Genomic DNA, 15,119 nt, shown 5'->3' with positions numbered 1-15,119 from the left:
CAAGGCGCAATGAGGCAGTGAGGGGGGAACAAGGGAACACAGAGAACGGTACTACTAGGCCAGGTGTCATTGGGATCCTGCAAGTGCAGGGGTAGGGGGAATGGGAAAAGTGCAAGGGGAAGGGTGGGGGGGAGTCCAGTACAGGGGAAGTAGCCCAAAAAAATAATACATAGGTCGCCTGGTGGCAACTACAAAGGTAAGTGCAGACAAGTGCTGGGAAGGGAGGGCTGTAGGGATAGAGAGACAGTACTGCAGTGCAGGGGTCGCCAGGGAGGCAGTGCAAGTGGAGAGTGGCTGGGCCAGGGACCGAGGTCAGTGAGAGTGGCCCAGTTGCAGCTCCTGTGCAGTTCCAGTGGAGAATTCTGCAAGGGAGAGGCAGACAGTAAGAAGAAGCAAAGAGGAAGGTCTTGAGGTGCATCCAGAACTGGAGATGATTCCCCTCAAGTTCAAGTCAGGCCGGAAGTCTGTTCCAGGGGGAGGGCCCTGCTGCGGAGAGAAATCTACCCCCAGCTAGTTGCTCTGAGAAGCTGATGACCCAGACATGCAAGGTGTGCATCACACACACCTGCAAACCAGGCCATGGCCATCACTGTCATGTCACTCAAACCCTCCCAAACATCAACATGACATGGCATGCAATACCCAAACACCAACGCAGTAATGATAAGGTACACATTGCCATGTCCTAAATGCACAGTGGCATCGGACACTGCTGCCTGACCTGGAATCAGATGAAATGACAGACCAACAACCTCCCACCCAAAATAAGTCATTTCCAAATGCATTACAACAGTCGTAGACGTTACATCACAATGAATGCCTGTCTACATGCACATTATGCATTGCAAAATCAACACTGCAGCTCATGTGTGCAGTGTCCTACTCCTGCATCACACTGCTCAGCGCACAGCACAGTGAACAGCCATTGTGTGTGATGCACACCCTGAGCATCACATCTAAGTGACAGACCACGTCAAACATCAAATTAGGCATGTACTGGATCCATGATCGGTCACAGAACATGTGCTGCCGGGACACAGTGGGCACCAGAAGGCAAACAGTGTACACGTGGATATGCAAGGGTGGGAGTACATGTAGTGCATCAGAGTGCAAGTGTGTGGTTCTGCAAGGACATGCACTCCACATATGCATGTGCACTCAAGTGACCATCAGTGTTCCCTACACATCACATGTGAACATCCACCATGTGTACACCCCAGCATGTCAAACCACAACTATCCCCTCGCACCTGAAAGGAAAACACAACACATGAACAGGCATTGATCAGCAGAACACAACATGTACATAGGATACCACCATTACTATGTCAGAGTTCCCATCAAACTGCAGGGCAAGGCAACTATCAACAACAACCGCCCCCCTCCCTCACAAATGACCATGACCCACTGAACAACTGCACCTGGGTCATGGAGCCTCCAAACCTCAATTCCACCTGGCCACAGGATCACCTTTACCCTTCGTCACCATCTCCCACCTTGTGTGTAAAAAGATGCCTGAACCCTCAGAATCCACACTCATTTCCAAAATCACAAAATACAAGGCATATAAACGAACCCGAACACCCTCCAGTAGATGACTTGACATAGCAGTACCTCACAAAGGCCAAGTACTACCACAATGATGCAACAACCAAGGTAGCACAGCAAAACAATGTCACGACTGGATGTGAGACATGTGTGGTACATGACATAGGATGATGCACCATGAATGGATGTGTACTGTCACAGGTCCCCTGTAAGGCGCGAGAGTGTCACGAAACAACCACCCCCACCATGTCCCGGGTGCCTGCAAGGTCAAACTCACACAGGCCCCTGAGACCCTGGTGGGGAATGAGGTTCAGGGATATGCAGTAGGGACAGGTGTTGACACACTGGATGACTGGAATGAGCGGCAGGAGACGGGAGGAGGAATGACACATGAAACTAGGGAATGCACGAAAATGTGCAACCTGCATGAACACATACACAATCCAAACAAACTTGGACATCATTGTCATGGCCTTCTGTAGTCCAGGCTCAGGAGTGGTACGAACCAACCACCCCCTCTAGGGTTTTGGCGCCTGCAAGTTCGGGGCTTACACAGGCATCCGCAACCCCAGTGGGGAAAGAGGGTCAGGGAACGTTGCTTGGATAGGCACGGGAAGCAGGAACACCGGGTAGAGGGTACAGGTTTCAAAATTGCATAAGATCACGGGTGATTAGGGAGAAAAAAACATACCAAATTGAACCACACATACATCCATGCATCAGTACACTCCCCAGCAAGCCTACGCAGAGCAGTTTGTAAGAAAAACAACAAGACACTTAGCTCTGGTTTTGAGTGCTGGCCTCCTGCCTGCGCACTCTCAGGTCCGGTTACAGGAGCACTGCAATGCTGCAAAGAGAGACACAGTCAACGACCTGTACGTGCCAATTGCACAAAAACACAACACCAAACATGCCCCATAGCAACAGACTACTCTACAAACAGACGATCTGTGGTTGATGCTTCGTACCCATATTTAACATCACCCCTGTGACGGGTCATACACAGTCAATGCAGTAAGGCAGCCGCTGCTGGGTGCGTGGCAAATGGAATACCAATGTGTCACAATTCACACAACATGCAATGTTCCCTGGGTAAGCAGACAGACCCATATAGCAAGCCATGACTACAGAGCAAGTTGCGTACCACCATGACCGAAACAAAGTTGGCAGTGCATTTATCATGAAGTACGTGGAAAAGACATGCACTGCACCCGAGTATGTCCCTTGCTGTATGTCCCTGTGAGCTGCCCCTTTCCATGTCTCGGAAGGCTACATGGTTGATACAAGTGCCTCAATGGACCTTGGTGTACCGGAGGGTATGTGCCACTGCCCCTGCATGTGTCCCAGACAACCCTACTATCAGCAGCCATCAGTCCACAAACACATCTGAGCTGCATTGTGTGCTTCAACACCAATATTCGTCTAAGCTCACCCTCAGTGCTGTGACTAAGCCTGCATGTGCAACTCGCCTGGTGCAAGCTTTGCGGTGTCGTGGCCCCCCTGTGATGCTCACCTTGCCTGGAGTTCCTTGGAACATGTCAGCAGTTCTAGGATGTGGGTCTGCAATCACTGTGCCTCTGCTTCTGCACACATGTGCATGTGGGCACCAACAAACGGGTCCAGAATTCTGTCGTCCAATGGGCCATGTCAGCTGGCAAAGGTGCTCTGGAGGCTCATCCCCCTGCAGAAAGGGCATGAAACACATGATTAATGCTTCAAAGTCATCTGTGTGTGTCTCATCAGGATCTCATTACTTGACCATGTCAGAGAGTCACATCACAAATCACACCATCAGTCCGTCTTTCACCTCCAAAGTGTGGAACACTATCTACAGCATGAATTGCAACAGGCACATGTACAGGAAAGATATGAAACATACTACACAATGCATAGCAATCAATGTCCCCATTAATCATGACACACCCCATCTAGCAAAAGCTGAACAGTGGACAATGACACCTAAATCATCCCCACTAGGGGTGTCAACACAAGTCACACAGCACCAGACATGCCACAGATATGACAGTCCAAGGCCCTTGTGTAAAATGCTGTAACACCGAACCATCCTTGCGAGCCCATGGATAAGGGAGGCAGGAGTGGCATATGTGAGTCAAGGAACCCAAGCAGCATACACATACACAAGACAACCATGAAGGGCCCAGCTGGAACAGACAGTGGATGCCTTCAAAAGCCACAAAGCACCGCACCGTCACATGAAAGCACAATAGACTAGCAATTTTAAACTAAATCAACTATTAACTAATTACACTAACTATGGAAAACCTACATTACCTATTTAAACTAACTATCAAACAGAAACTTAACTAACTAAACTAAAAGAAAAATCAAAAATGGCCACATACGACCTGGGGGGGAGGGGAGGCACCCAGGAGGGGGGAGGTACAGGGTGCTGCTCAACATCCACATGCGATGATGCTGAGCCAAAAAAAAATCCTCCATGGGCTCAACGCCTGCACAGCATGACCTATGAGGGAGATAGATGGTTGTCCGAGTCTGGCTCATCCTGCAAAGGAGGACGTGGGACAGTAGCCTGGCCACGCCTAGCCGCAGCTTGCCCCATGTCGGCAGCAAGTCTGCCGGACGGGTGAGCCTGGTTCTGTGTGGCGATGTGACGTAGGTCTGCATGCAGAACCTCCCGTGATACACGTGCTTCCTCTTGCAAGGTAGCACGTGTAACACGGAGTTCCTCCTGCAAGGCCTGGCTGGACAACCGTTGCACCTCCCGGCAAGCCTGTAGCTCAGCCGAGATGGTACGCTCAAGCTGTGCAAACCTCTCCTCTGCCTGCTGCCTCTGGGACATCATAAGGACACCCAGAGTGGATCTGAGGGAAGCATACTCCTCCCTCAGGGCATCCATGTGCGCCTCTGCGTGAGCAGCAATTGCTTGACGCAGAGACGACATTTCAGCCTGGCGTGCCCTGTCTGAGGCCGCCATGCCCAGCCTGAGCGAGCGGGCCGTGGACCGTGCCGCCTGCTGCTGGAGAAGCACCTGCCTAGCAGGGGGGAGCACAGATCGGGCCACACGCTCCATGCTCTCAGCGATGTTCTCCATTGCTGCCCCCTGCCGTTCGGAATTGGCAGTCATGTCTTGCTCCCACTCAGTATACAGCGGTTGCGCGTGGCGACCGCGTTGCCGGGCTTGACCCCTGCGGGACCCAAGGACCGGGGGTCCTCGCTGTGTTGGCACCGCCTGCGGCAGCACGACTACGTGCCCCCGTCGACGTGATGTCCCAGGCACATCAGTGACTGGTGTGGAGGGTGACCCTGCGTCCCGATCCACCAGGGTGGAGGAACCAAGACTGTCTGATCCCTCAGTGCAGGTGTCGCAGACAGAGGAGTGTCCACATCAGAATCACTCACCCCTGACACATGGACTTGATGCTCATCCAACTCAACATGGATGTCAGAGTCGTCATCAAGGCTGGACTCATAGGCAGCCAGAGACAAGATGGACTGCAGCACTTGGGGGTTTTCGTGGCCTACCACCCCACGCCCCCCACTAGTGCCGGGTTGATGTGGCGTTACCAACCCTGTGTCTGGCGTGACAACACCATCCTCTGCCTCCATTGCGTCATCACCTGAAAAATAGAGAGAAAAAGGTCACTACACTTGTCAGAAGCACACGACACACACACACACCGACAGCAAAGGCATCCGGCAGACATGTGACACACAACATGTGACCTGGCATGCATGCTGGGTCTACTTTGAATAGCTTCTGTGATCAGACCTGTTGAAAGGTGGCAGTTTCCATGGAAGTGGGTCTATGCAGTGCAGAAAATGTGTACGCCACTCACTACCTACATGTACAAGCACTACATGGTGTGTGCCAGGAAATGTGAAGGCAGTGCAATGTCAAATTCAGACATCACGTGCATTGTGCATTCAATGTGTACCATGTCTAGAAGCCAAGCACCCCTCCACCCCAGTACCAAAGCAGGGATGCCTAGCATGGAATCAAAAGGCTGACCATACACCTGTGTATTGACAGGCAGTGTTGACTGGCATCAACAGCTTGATGTGATTCAAATTACAACACTGCAAATGATGCTGGGACAGTGGGCAGGACACATGATGGAAACTCCGGAGGCCGCCCACGTGTGAAGAAGACACAACAAGAGTTGGACAGAGTCATTGGCCATTGAACAGGCTGAGGCCTGTGAGCCACACAGATTGTCAGAGCCTAAACATGTGTGCAACGCAGGACTGAGCCACAGTTGACATGGGAAGGCTGATGAGATGGCAGGCAATGTATGTAACCAAGGACTTATATTACAGTGATCATCCAGTCAAGGACACATAGGGGCATGCGTGCAATGCACATGGAGCATGAATGGGCACTCATGTCCCTGCGGGACATCTGACCCATGTACAGTACAAGTGAGATACCCTGCATTGAGTACTAAGGCTGTACCACACGGCATATGTCTGGCAGATTCTACGCTGGAAGTTTGAATCTACACAGGACACATGAACAAGAAAGTACACATTGGCAAGATTGAAGCAGACCAGTGCAAAGGTGGAACTGGGGTGCAGAGTGGCGGAGGAGCGGCAAGGGAGCATGCCTACATGGAGTCCCGCATGCAGGCAGAGGAGACATGCATGAGGGTAGCATTGCATTACTTACACATCAGAACCATCTACACGTCACATGTAGCAGCAATCATGCACAACACATCCCACAAGTGAAACACACACGTCCTCAACAAACACGCATCAACACTCACTGGACTGGGCATCAAAGTCCAGCTTCTCTCCCACTCCTTCGACCAATTCAGGTGGTATGAACTCCGCAACGAGAGCCTCATGCGGAGTGAGTTCTTCCTCCTCTGGTGCAGGCCCACCGCCAGTCACCAGAGTCAAGTTGTAATTTGAGGCATGCTTGGCCTTAGTGCTGCGCTTGATGTCATTCCAACGCTTTTTGCACTCCTGCGCCGTGCGCACCTCATGGCCGAATGAACTGACATGTTCCGCAACATGCTTCCAGTGGGTGTCACGTTCGGCAGCCGTGGTCTGACTATTGGCACCCACTAGCATGTCACGGCTGTGGCCCCGCACGTAGTCCATGAGGAAGTCCAGTTCCTGCTTACAGAAAGGCTTCTTCCTCGACGTGCATGAGGTTGTGGCTGTGTGTCGGGTCCCAGCCTGTGCTGCAGGTGCAACCTTCCTCCTCTTGGACTGTGCCGCAGACCCTGGCTGGCTAATGCCGCCCTGACCAGTATGGCCAGTGGGTTCGGTGGATTGAGCCAAGGGAGTGGCGGGTGGAGGGATGACCAAAGGCCTGACTTGTGTCAGTGGCAGCTGGGTGCCCACTAATGGACCCTGCGCAGCAACATCAGCTGTGGCAGGGTCGTTGGCCGCAACGGTCCTGGTTGGCAGACTCACAACCGGGGTGCTGTTGGGTGCATCTGTCCCTGCACTTGCCAACACCCGCTGTTCGGGGCAGCAGATGACATGACTGCCCCAGGGACACGTGTCTTGGTCTGAGCAGCCCGGCCTGCCCCTATGGTTTCCCCCCTGGCCTGTTGGAGATCTACCAAGGGCTCTTCAAGTGCCAACCAGCCTGCGCTGGCAGACCCTGAGCCTGGGTGGCGGTGTCCACAGCTGCACCTGCAGCTACCACTACCCTTGGGCCCGTGGCAGTCGATGGAACGGAATGCCGGGTCATATGGGTGCCAGTGCCAGATGCAGGAGCTGCATCCCCCGGAACCACAGGGGGTGGTGGCATGGCTGCACCGACACATGGCACAACATTGTGCTCAAGTGGCGCACCCCTGCCTCTTCCCCCTCTGTGGCTGCCCTGGACCCCCTGGAGTCCCCCTACTCCCTGGTCACCACGGCCACGTCCCCGACCAAGCCCGCCACGAGGAGTACGCCCAGCTGAGGCGCCCCTCACCTTTGGTGGCCTCCCAACCATGGCACAGATGTAGTAGTGCTGGCACAGATGGAGTGGTGCCAATGGGAGGTGTACACCACAATTGACCTGGGCAATTGGGGTGAAGGGGGTGGGAAGCAAGATGTTAACAGCCCCCCTGTACCTGCAAGGCTGTATGTGACCCCGGTGATGTGGTGACGGGTCACGCAACGCTCAGGCACCCCAAAACTGCAGTAAAACCGTGCACGCAACCCTGCAGCCTACGTGCGTGGATTCAACCTCCAGCAGTACGCGGTGGCACCCAGTAACACGAATAACGCGTACGCGTGGGACACGCAGGCTACTATGACATCGAAAATGGGTGCGATACACAGGGGCACCCGCAGTGGGAAAAAGAGCGTGTGCGACTCACCGTCTGACTAGCGCGATGCAGAAAAACACGCGTAGCCAATACCCCCGCCAAAAGAAGAGATACGTCCTTGATAGCTGTGAAGTTGTGATGGCGCGCGAAACAACAGGAAGCAGCAACACACGTTGGTCTCCACGAAAGGCACGTACAGCGAACTGCTGGGCCCGCTCACCTTTAACCCGTGCTGAGGGAAACGCACGCGCGCGTCACGTCACTTACGCGCATGGGCCCTTTCCTCAGATTACACGCGGTTGTGCAGTTTCCACGCACGCTTACGCGCATGGCCCTTTCCTCGTATTACACGCGGACGTGCAGTTTCCACGCGCGCTTACGCGCATGGCCCTTTCCTCGTATTACACGCGGACGTGCAGTTTTCCACGCGCGCTTACGCGAATGGCCCTTTCCTCGTATTACACGCGGACATGCAGTTTTTCACGCACGCTGAAATGCCCAGGCACGTCTGTACGCGTCACGTCACAGGGGCGCTTGCGCTTGATGGGCCTTCTTTCCAATGAAAATGCGTATGCGTGCAGACACGCTTACGCGCTAAGGGCCTTTCCTCGAATTACACGCTGACGTGCAGATTTCTCACGTGCCAAATCACTCCGTATCAAGCTGGCCACGCGTAAGCACACGGAAGACCACGCTCCTGCCCAGAAGGCCAAACTACTGCCCCCCAGAGCCCTGAGCACGCTCCCACCTGCCATCTGCTGCTGCCTGACTGCCTGCTGCCCACGTGCACTGCCAATTGCTGCCTGCACATCAGCCAGGGGTGTTGTTGCTGTGACCACCCCTGCTGGAACCGAAGACTCCCGACTGGGATTCCATCGCTCCACAGCCCAGCCCCAGGACCCAGTTGCCCACCCACTCCTGCCTCTGGGGTTGTCATGTCGGGGCAAACACCATCTGTGTCCACTGACAACCCCCGGCCAGAGAGGCAGAGGGGCACCAGCTTCAGTGCCACCGAAGTTGGTGTCCTGGTGGAGCAAGTCCCGGGGCAGTATGATGCCCTCTTCGGAAGTTCCCGCGCCGACAAGGAAGAACGGACTCGGATCTGGACTGACATCGTGACTGCCATCAACGCGGAGGGGGTGGCAGTCCGCGACTTACAACATGTCAGGAGGCGCTGGGAGGACTTCAGGTCCAGGACCCTGAACAAGGCCCGGCGCCTCTTGAAGGCAGCGGATGCCAAGGGGCGCCGGGGCCACTTGTCGGAAGAACAGATGAGGGTCCTGGAACGCATATCCCCAGCGCTCCACGTCCAGGTCCTTGAGAAGCAGACCCGTCTGGAGTCGAGCGGTGAGTGTACATGTATCCTGATTGTGAGCAGTGCGTGTGGTGGTTATTCAGTAGTGTGCAGGTTGCACATCTGTTTGTATGGGGTCGAGTATGGGTGGGGTTGTACAGGGCCGTGGGGCTGACACATGCGAGGGCTGTAATGTGTGAGACATGGATGGTGCTTGTGTGTGTAGGCTTGCATGCCATATGCAGTTATGTGGGCACACATGTTTGGATGAATGTGTATGTAAGTAGACATGTCCGTGATGTCACACTGGATGTTGTTTTCGGCTGCATGTATCAGCACTGTGTACATGTGCATGTGTGTGTATTTGACAAGGGTGCAACAGTGATGCAACATGGATGCATGTGACAGCGGTATGTGGAAGCCTGATTGGCAGATGTGACATGGATGCCCGTCTGAACAGTGCAACACTTGGCAGAGGTGTACACATGCATGCAAGTGTGGTGGTGTGTGTACATGTGTGGTGCACTTCCTGTGTTGCATGTGATGTCTGGCTCACCTTTGGCTGCTCTTGCTGTTGTATGTGTATGGATGGTGGTGGCAGTTGCGATATGGCTGTGGTATGGCTCATGTGTGCGAGTTGTAATGACATGTGTGTTGGGGATTGTGATGACATGTCTGAGGTTTGCCAATGCTACTCATGTACAACTGTCATGTGTGTATGTGTCCATTGTACAGTGCCCTGATGCCTGTGTTTTGTTTCTCCCTGTCTGCAGCGTCAACTGATGAAGAGGGCGGAGAAGGTGCTGTGGAGCACAGCGGCGGGGATCCGACCGCCAGCCGGAGACGCAAGGCCCGGCTCCCCTCCCAGGTTGTCATCTCGTCGGGGAGTGAGGAGTCCGGTGCCGCGTCCCAGGCCGCAGCTGCCGGGGGGAGGTCCAAGAGGCGGAGGTTGGAGTTGGACTCCTCGGCAGCAGAAGGGGCAGCTGGGACCCCACAGGGCCCAACAGGGGAAGATGGCACGGAGTCATCCAGGTTGGTGGGGGGTTTGGTGGAGGAGGAGGCCGTGCAAGCACCAGAGACGGGGTCTGGAGGTAGGGATCCCACTGGTGCTAGTGGTGCCGTGCAGGACCAGGGACAGGAGGCAGCACAGGCCGCCGCGGAGGTGCCTGTGTGCAATCCTGTCCCCGATCCTGTCCCTGCATCATCTTGCACCAGCAGGGATGCCTACGGCCAAACCCGTTTTCAGGCAGGGGATGAGCTCACGTCAACTGGCCTTCCTCTGCCTGCGGACGTGGCTATCCAGGTCCGGGTTGAGCCTGTCCTGGCTGGTGTGGCGTTGCGTCAACGGGCCATGCGAGGTGACCTGCAGTCTTTTCATGAAGAGACTGTGAGTCATCTCGAATGGCTCGTTGACCACGTCAGCCTGCTGGGACAGGTCACCCAGGCCGGATTCCTCCGTCTGATGGGGCTTGCTCCGACCCCCTCCTCAACTGGACCCCCTACGCGCCAGTCGTCCTCTGTGCCATCTTCCCACCCATCAGTCACCTGGGTGCCCTGTGGAGCTGCCTCTGACGGTGCGGCCAGGCTGGTGGAGGAGGCATCCCTGCCACAGTCGGGAGTCGGACGTCCAGCAGGGGTGGCCACATCACCAACTGCACCCCAGCCAGCGGAGGATGTGCAGGCAGCAGGAGGCAGTGCACGGGCAGAGGCACAGCAGCAGCAGCAACGTGGTGGGAGCCATGAAGGCCTGGGGCCTTCGACATCGGAGGGGCAGGCATCGGCCGGAGGGCAGGAGGACCCAGGACAGAGAGTGTCTCTCGTGTGGCAGCGGTTGGGCCACGCCATAGATGCGGAGCGGCAGCGGGCGGAAGAGGCACGGCTCACAATGGTCAGGGCGGAGAACTCCATGCGGAGGGCCCTGAGGCGGGCCAAGTGCCTCCAGGCAATCCGCAGGGGTTTGGAGGTGGAGACGTCGGCGGCCCTGCGGACCCTCGGGGCCATGGAGGAGGACCGCCTCCGGGACATTGAGGAGGAGTTCGATGATGCCCTCGCCCGGAACATCCACATGTGAGCCGTGAAACTAGCCCGCTGCCCTTGTACATAGTTTCTAGGTAGTGTTAGGTTTCATTTTTGTTTTTATTTTATTTGGACCTTTCGGACATTGGCCACATTTTTGTATGTAGTTTATTTTATTAGTTAGTGTAGTTAGATAGGTTTCCTTTATTTTATTGGGATAATGGACCCTGGATTGTTCCCATGTACATAGTTGACAGTTGGATTGTATTTTTTTTTCTATTTTTGACCATGGAGCAATGGCTTTCTTTTTTATTTCCCATTGGATTTTGTTTTGTGGACATTGACTTTGGACATTACTTTGGATTTTTATTTTTGGTTTTGCTTTTTTTGACGGACATGCTTCTTTTCATTTTTGTACATTCACGTTTCTGTTTCTTCATTTTTTATTCTATTGATGTTTCCTTTAATACATATTATTTTTGGTGAACTTCAATGTGTGGTATCTCATTGGTTTCATGCATTTCATGATAAGTGTTTTGAGGTTCACTGACACCCATTGGGTGTATGTGAGGGAAATGTGTTTGTTTCGGAACTTGCAATTGGTGTTCTGTGATGTAATTGCAAATTATGAGTGGGTGGATGCAATACTCGGGTGGGTGTTTTGCATTTGGAGGCTGACCATAGGGACCAGGGATCTAGATTGTGATGACATGTTGGCTGGGGAACATGAGTTGGACATGGGTGGGGGCCTGCTGGCAGGTGCCCCACAGTGCTGTGGGGTGGGGGTGGTGGGGAACATGAGTTGGACATGGGTGGGGGCCTGCTGGCAGGTGCCCCACAGTGCTGGGGGGTGGGGGTGGTGGGGAACATGAGTTGGACATGGGTGGGGGCCTGCTGGCAGGTGCCCCACAGTGCTGGGGGGTGGGGGTGCAGGGGTACATGAGTTGGACATGGGTGGGGGCCTGCTGGCAGGTCCCCCACAGTGCTGGGGGGTGGGGGTGGTGGGGAACATGAGTTGGGCATGGGTGGGGGCCTGCTGGCAGGTGCCCCACAGTGCTGGGGGTTGGGGGTTGGGGGTGGTGGGAGACATGGGTCGGGGCCTGGTGGTGGGTGCCCCTGCACTGCTGTGGGTGGGGGTGGTGGGAGACATGGGTGGGGGCCTGGTGGAGGCTGCCCCTGCACTGCTGGGGGGTGGGGGTAGTGGGAGACATGGGTGGGGGACTGGTGGAGGCTGCCCCTGGTGGCTGGGGGGTGGGGGTGGTGGGAGACATGGGTGGGGGCCTGGTGGTGGGTGCCCCTGCACTGCTGGGGGGTGGGGGTGGTGGGAGACATGTGTGAGGGCCTGGTGGAGGCTGCCCCTGGTGGCTGGGGGGTGGGGGTGGTGTTAGGCATGGGTGGGGGCCTGGTGGTGGGTGCCCCTGCACTGCTGGGGGGTGGGGGTGGTGGGAGACATGGGTGGGGGCCTGGTGGTGGGTGCCCCTGCACTGCTGGGGGGTGGGGGTGGTGGGAGACATGGGTGGGGGCCTGGTGGAGGCTGCCCCTGGTGGCTGGGGGGTGGGGGTGGTGGGAGACATGGGTGGGGGCCTGGTGGTGGGTGCCCCTGCACTGCTGGGGGGTGGGGGTGGTGGGAGACATGGGTGGGGGCCTGGTGGAGGCTGCCCCTGATGGCTGGGGGATGGGGTGGTGGGAGACATAGGTGGGGGCCTGGTGGAGGCTGCCCCTGGTGGCTGGGGGATGGGGGTGGTGGGGAACATGAGTTGGACATGGGTGGGGGCCTGCTGGCAGGTGCCCCACAGTGCTGGGGGGTGGGGGTGGTGGGGAACATGAGTTGGACATGGGTGGGGGCCTGCTGGCAGGTGCCCCACAGTGCTGGGGGGTGGGGGTGGTGGGAGACATGGGTGGGGGCCTGGTGGAGGCTGCCCCTGCACTGCTGGGGGGTGGGGGTGGTGGGAGACATGGGTGGGGGCCTGGTGGTGGGTGCCCCTGCACTGCTGGGGGGTGGGGGTGGTGGGTAACATGGGTGGGGGCCTGGTGGAGGCTGCCCCTGGTGGCTGGGGGGTGGGGGTGGTGGGAGACATGGGTGGGGGCCTGGTGGAGGCTGCCCCTGGTGGCTGGGGGATGGGGTGGTGGGGAACATGAGTTGGACATGGGTGGGGGCCTGCTGGCAGGTGCCCCACAGTGCTGGGGGGTGGGGGTGGTGGGGAACATGAGTTGGACATGGGTGGGGGCCTGCTGGCAGGTGCCCCACAGTGCTGGGGGTGGGGGTGCAGGGGTACATGAGTTGCACATGGGTGGGGGCCTGCTGGCAGGTGCCCCACAGTGCTGGGGGGTGGGGGTGGTGGGGAACATGAGTTGGACATGGGTGGGGGCCTGCTGGCAGGTGCCCCACAGTGCTGGGGGGTGGGGGTGGTGGGAGACATGGGTGGGGGCCTGGTGGTGGGTGCCCCTGCACTGCTGGGGGGTGGGGGTGGTGGGAGACATGGGTGGGGGCCTGGTGGAGGCTGCCCCTGCACTGCTGGGGGGTGGGGGTGGTGGGAGACATGGGTGGGGGCCTGGTGGTGGGTGCCCCTGCACTGCTGGGGGGTGGGGGTGGTGGGAGACATGGGTGGGGGCCTGGTTGAGGCTGCCCCTGCACTGCTGGGGGGTGGGGGTGGTGGGAGACATGGGTGGGGGCCTGGTGGAGGCTGCCCCTGGTGGCTGGGGGGTGGGGGTGATGGGAGACATGAGTATGGGCATGTTGGAGGCTGCCCCTGCACTGCTGGGGGTGGGGCATGATGGGAGACATGAGTTGGACATGAGTGGGGGCCTGGTGGAGGCTGCCCCTGCACTGCTGGGGGGTGGGGGTGGTGGGAGACATGGGTGGGGGCCTGGTGGAGGCTGCCCCTGGTGGCTGGGGGATGGGGGTGGTGGGGAACATGAGTTGGACATGGGTGGGGGCCTGCTGGCAGGTGCCCCACAGTGCTGGGGGGTGGGGGTGGTGGGGAACATGAGTTGGACATGGGTGGGGGCCTGCTGGCAGGTGCCCCACAGTGCTGGGGGGTGGGGGTGCAGGGGTACATGAGTTGGACATGAGTGGGGGCCTGCTGGCAGGTGCCCCACAGTGCTGGGGGGTGGGGGTGGTGGGGAACATGAGTTGGACATGGGTGGTGGCCTGCTGGCAGGTGCCCCACAGTGCTGGGGGGTGGGGGTGCAGGGGTACATGAGTTGGACATGGGTGGGGGCCTGGTGGTGGGTGCCCGTGCACTGCTGGGGGGTGGGGGGGTGGGAGACATGGGTGGGGGCCTGGTGGAGGCTGCCCCTGGTGGCTGGGGGGTGGGGGTGGTGGGAGACATGGGTGGGGGCCTGGTGGAGGCTGCCCCTGGTGGCTGGGGGGTGGGGGGGTGGGAGACATGGGTTGGGGCCTGTTGGAGGCTGCCCCTGGTGGCTGGGGGGTGGGGGTGGTGGGAGACATGGGTGGGGGCCTGGTGGAGGCTGCCCCTGCACTGCTGGGGGGTGGTGGGAGACATGGGTGGGGGCCTGTGGATGCTGCCCCTGGGGGTGCAGGGGGACATGCGTTGGTGGGCAGTAGTGCAAGTTGACATGTGGGTTGGCTGGGGGGCATGGCCATGGTGGATGGGGTGCCTGCAGGACATGTGCAGGGTAGGCCCCTGTGGTGTGAGCCACCTGCAGGGGCCAAGGAGGGTGTAGAGGGAACACCTGGGAGGGCCCACACGTGCAATTCACATGTGGTGCTCCCCGCGCACCCCTGTAATACACATACCCTGATGGAATCACGTGTCGAACTTCCCCCGCACCCCGAAATACACGTACCCTGATGGAATCGCGTGTGGAACTTCCCGCGCACCCCTGGAATACACGTACCCTGCTGATTTCGCGTGTGTAACTTCCCCTGCACCCTGAAATACACGTACCCTGCTGATATCACGTGTGGAACTTCACGCGCACCCCTGAAAAACACATACCCTGCAGAAGTCACGTGTGTAACTTCCCCTGCACCCTGAAATA

Source organism: Ambystoma mexicanum, chromosome 5q, assembly GCF_040938575.1.
Source record: "Ambystoma mexicanum isolate Mex_15411 chromosome 5q, UKY_AmexF1_1, whole genome shotgun sequence".
NCBI lineage: Eukaryota > Metazoa > Chordata > Amphibia > Caudata > Ambystomatidae > Ambystoma > Ambystoma mexicanum.
The sequence above is the reverse complement of the archived record's forward strand: the minus strand, read 5'-3'. Positions refer to the sequence as shown.